General features: G+C 37.9%; 1 non-coding gene across 1 annotated transcript; it reads right to left on the reverse strand.

The window, feature by feature from the left end:
• Nucleotides 1-223: 223 nt before the first annotated feature.
• LOC111887711 (small nucleolar RNA R71) lies at nt 224-330 on the reverse strand. The gene has a single exon (XR_002848867.1). It is a non-coding gene; the product is annotated as a small nucleolar RNA R71 (small nucleolar RNA).
• Between the last annotated feature and the right edge of the window lie 4,598 nt (nt 331-4,928).

The raw sequence follows: 4,928 nt of genomic DNA on the forward strand, positions 1-4,928 counted from the left end.
CCATGAATATGCCTACAAGCACCTCGACGAAGTTAATGACATAGGTGACTATTTTAACATTCAAAATGTTCCTTGAGAGACTGTCTTGTTACGAATGCTTTCAGTTACTTTTAAGGTAGCAGCTAAAGACTGGTTGAAGTCACTTGCACCAGGGACAATCACCACTTGGTCATAGATGTGTGAAGAATTCCTCCAACAAGTTTTCCCGCCATCTAAAATTTCTAAACTCAGGAAGCCCATATAAAACTTTGAGCAACATGTGGGGGAGTCCTTATACGAAGCTTGGGAGAGATACAAAGGATTAATCATAAATTGTCCCCAAAATGATTTAAACGAGTAAAAAAAGTTTTGATCTTCTACGATGGGGTGAATGTCATGACGAGGCAACTCCTTGATTCACAAGGACCTTTAACTAAGAAAAATCCGGGTGAAATTGACGAGTTAATTGAAGAATCTTCTAAGCATTCGTGTGAGTATCACAATCCTCGAAATGATGGAGCAAAAGAGGAGTGGGACTTCGGAAGACATGGAGGCTGTTTTGGCTATGCTAAATAATATGGACCGAAGACCGACAAAGATGGATCAATCCATACATCCTATATGTGTGGGTTGTGAAAAATGCAATGGTCCACATTTGACAAAAGATTGCCATCTTGACGATAAATGGAATAGGAAGGCTCAAGTCTTCTATTCAAGTAGAGACTGATATAATGAAGACTGGAGGAAGCCGAAGAAAAAATAGTTGCTATAAGATGAATACAAAAATAAAAAAGACCGGAAATTTTGACAAACGGACCGAGGCTTTTACCAAAAGGAGAAACCACGACCTGAAAAGAAAGTTGATTTTGATTCCATGCTTACTTGATTCATGGAGGCTTCGGAAAAACGTCATGATGAAACTGGTGCGGCAATAAGAGACCAACAAGTTCTAACGAGAGATCACCAAGCTTTACTTAGAAATCATCAAGCATCAATCCAAAACATTGAAGCTCAAATTGGTCAATTATACATTGGTTAATGAATGATTATCTCCACAAATTCCTGATAAAAACCACAACCGCATGTCATGGCCATCGACATTGAAGAAGATACTATTTATGAGTTCCTAGAAGCCCTAGAAGAAGAGCCAAATCAGCCCGAACCATAGAAAAAGATGTTAAAAGTTGAAGATCAAATTTTTGTTGAATCCTCGACACCACGACGTAGAGATTCAATCTCTAAGACGTGGGCACAGACTGAAAATAAAAATAATTTTTGCACTCAATCTTTTTGTTCTACGCTATCGTTTCCTTCTCGAGCAGGTGTCCATCCACTGGAGCAAGTACATATGAAATTAATGAAGCAAGTTAAGGGTATTCCTATTAACACTCATTTTGTTGAATCCATGGCACAAGTGCCCGAATATGCAAAGTTTCTTCAAGACTAACTCGACACTTGCCAACAACTAGAGAAGACTTCCAAAGTTGTCCTTAGTGAGTAAAGTTCCATGGTAATTATGGGAGAAATACCAAAGAATATGGGAGATCGTGGACACTTTACACTTCCATGTGAGTTTGGAAATAACATGAAAATATACGCTTTAGCCGATTCTGGAGCAAGCATAAATTTAATGCCTTATTCGTTCTATTAAAAGCTCAATCTTCCAGATTGGACGGCTACTCAAATGACAATTCATATGGTCAACCATTCAGTGACTCAACCTCGAGGCATAGTTGAGGACATTTTGGTAAAAATTGGAAATTTTATTTTTCCAATTGACTTTGTAGTACTTGACATAAAGGAAGATAAAAATGTCCCAATTATTCTTGGGCCTCCTTTGCTCAATACCGCACGAGCCTTGGTAGAGATTCGCGAGTCAAAAATCACATTGCGAGTAGGAGATGAAGAAATGACTTTTGGAATGGAAGACGGATTCAAGAATGACTATGCTTAAAATGAAGTATTTAATATAGATGAAGAAAACAAGCTTGAAGAGTTGGAGAAGTTAATGGAAAAAAGATTCATGCAATTAATGAAGTAAAGTGTACAAAGCCTAGAGCATCAATTCCAAGGTTTTTTGAAGTCTTTGCTTACAAACCTCCAAGTTCGTTAGTTAGTGAGGGCAATAAAGAAAGTTTGGTATCAATTTCTGAAAAAGATGAGGTTACCCAAGTCTTGAAACCACCAACTTTTGACACAGAGAATGTTGGAGATATGGAGCAACAAGGCGAAAAAAGAGAAGGAACTAAACTTATTGTGAATAAGGGAGTTAAACGAATGCTTAAAGAAGCTGATTCAAAATTGAAGAAGGAAAGAAAACTTAATTAAGGAGAGTGTAAGCATACAAGAAAAGATGGAGGGAACAGAAGATACAATTGGTGATTGAAACTCCGAATGATTAAACGTGAGGCCGCACGGAGTCCGGCTCATGACTCCTATAAAAAGAAGCACTTCTTGGGAGGCAACCCAAGCTCGGTTGGCGTTTTTCTTTTCGTTTTTAAATATTTGTTATTTTTGCATTTCTAGTTGAGTTTTAGGATTATTAATTATCATAGTCATCTTATTTTTTTTTAGAAAAAAGTATAATTCAAGTGTGGGGTTGAAATTTTTAGAATGGTGAAATTTTAGAGAAAAGAAAAAAATGAATTTTCGTCAAAAGAAAAAAATCCTCGACATCACGACGTGGGATTAGCCCCCACGTCGTGGTCACGAAATTTTTCCCGATAGTTGTTCAAACGTTTTAAAACTCACGACGTGAAGTTTCACCTTCACGACGTGGATTAAGTATTCACCAGGGGGTGGGGACCAGTTAAACTTGGATGACTTCACTTTTCCCTATCACTTTCAAACTCCCATTCTCGCACACACGTAGTAGCAGCCCCACACTTCGATTTTGCATCAGGTTTCTTCAACTTTTTCTTGATTCCGTGCTTAATCTCCTATTTTGGAAAGATCTCCATTCTTTAGTTGTATTAATTTCTTTTAATTTTAGGCATTTTGACTTAGGGTTTGCTCGTTAAGCTTCAATGTCAAAATTGAGTCGATTAGTCAGTAATTTTCGGTTGCATGTGTGTTAAGAAGTCTTAGAATAACAGATTACACAAACGCAAAACATAAATTTCAGTTCGTTTTGACCTAGGAATGACCAACTGAAATTCACATGAATCGACTTCATGACGTGGTCTTCGTGACCACGACGTGAAAACTAGGCACTCAATTTTCATTTTTCTATTAATGAATTAATTGTTTGGTGGTTTTTTGGTTTTTATTTCTATTCATTTTTCAAGTACTATGGGGCATAGGCGTGCGATTCCGGAGGAGCATGAACACATCGATTTACCAAGTATCCATATTAATTTCTGCAAAATATTTCACTAACAATGCTCAATAATTATGCGAACAGGTTAGGATGGTTGTACAATCGATAATTTAAATTGGTACCATTGGTAGATTGGGCATGGTTACATGCGGAAGGCTTTACATTTCCATGTAACGGGTGGCGGAATTTGTTTTCAATCCAAGAGCCTGTTTATCGTGAATTGTCCATTGAGTTCTTTTCCACGGTCAATTTGGAAGAACAGACTACCCACCCAACATACAACTAGACCCTTGAATTCTGATTAGGTGGTGTTTATCGTGAATGTAGCCTTCGTGAATTTTCTTGGTGAATGGGGTTATACATAGAAAAAGAAACACAATCACCTCATTTTATCCAATTTCTACAAGGTTGTGTTCGGGACTTTACATCGGGGGTGATTGGCGTCCAGTTCTGTAGAAGCATTTCCAATCACGAGTATAATTTGCGCGATGCTTGTGAAGGACAGATTTGGTCTCATGTTTACAGGTTCTTACATCGTCTGATCACTTTCTCTATTAACCATAAACATCATGGAGACAAGGTGCCCCTACAAAAAATTTTCTATCTTTGGAGCATCATCACGCCAAGAGTTTTATGTGACCTACCATACATGCTTGCAAGATTTTTGGGAAGAAGACGGCAAGTTCTCGGCCTGGTAGTCCCTTTATGGGTGGACATTTGGTCACCCACCTAGCTCGGTCTTATGGGATTTTAAGTCCCAACTATATTCATAATCTTACACATTTTCAGGATAATGATTTGACGACTCGATTCTTTTGTGTTATATGAATGGTGGTGAACACTGGTGGGGGATATGTCATACCCCCGGAATATGATGAGCAACCAATTGGTAAGCAAGAGGAACAACCAAGACAAAGGGGAAGGCGAAATGTTAGAGCTCGTGGGGGAAGGGGCCAACAACAACAACCACCTCAACCATTTGAGGGTGGGGTACTAACTAACCCATTCCAAAGTCGGGTTGGTACTTATTTGGACAATCTCCATGAGGGTGTCAATTACCACAATCAAGCTATTGATGTCTTATTTACATATCTTAATGTGGAGCGACCGCCAACAATGCCTCCTCATTACCCGTACATTCCAACCTGGGAGTAGATGTAAACAAGGCAAGGAGATTATTAATTCTATCATTTATTAAGTTTTTATTTTTTTAGTGTGTTTTGTTTTAGTTTTTAACTTTTTATTTGGTTTGTTTAAAACTTATAACCAACTATATGATGGTCTGATGGATGTTTTTCTTCTTTCCATAATTTATTTGCTATGTTACAGATTTGGTAAGCTATCGTGAGTGGAAATTGTGAGAATAGAGATTAGAGTGTACGAGAAAATTCGTGTCATTCGAAGTTATGAGTCGAAACCCACAATTTTTAATAAGTGTGGGGCCAATTTAATAAGAGCAAGGAGATTAGAGGAAGAGACTGTCTGGAAATATTAGAAGAGTCTTAATTCATTAAGTGGGTCAAAATTAATATCACTTGCAATGGAATAAGTCTTGCAAAAACAAGTTTTCTGGAACTCCTAGTTTTCACGACGTGGCCCTTCTTTCCACGTCCTGACTTTGAAGCCATCG

The sequence above is a fragment of the Lactuca sativa genome, chromosome 7, assembly GCF_002870075.4.
Source record: "Lactuca sativa cultivar Salinas chromosome 7, Lsat_Salinas_v11, whole genome shotgun sequence".
NCBI lineage: Eukaryota > Viridiplantae > Streptophyta > Magnoliopsida > Asterales > Asteraceae > Lactuca > Lactuca sativa.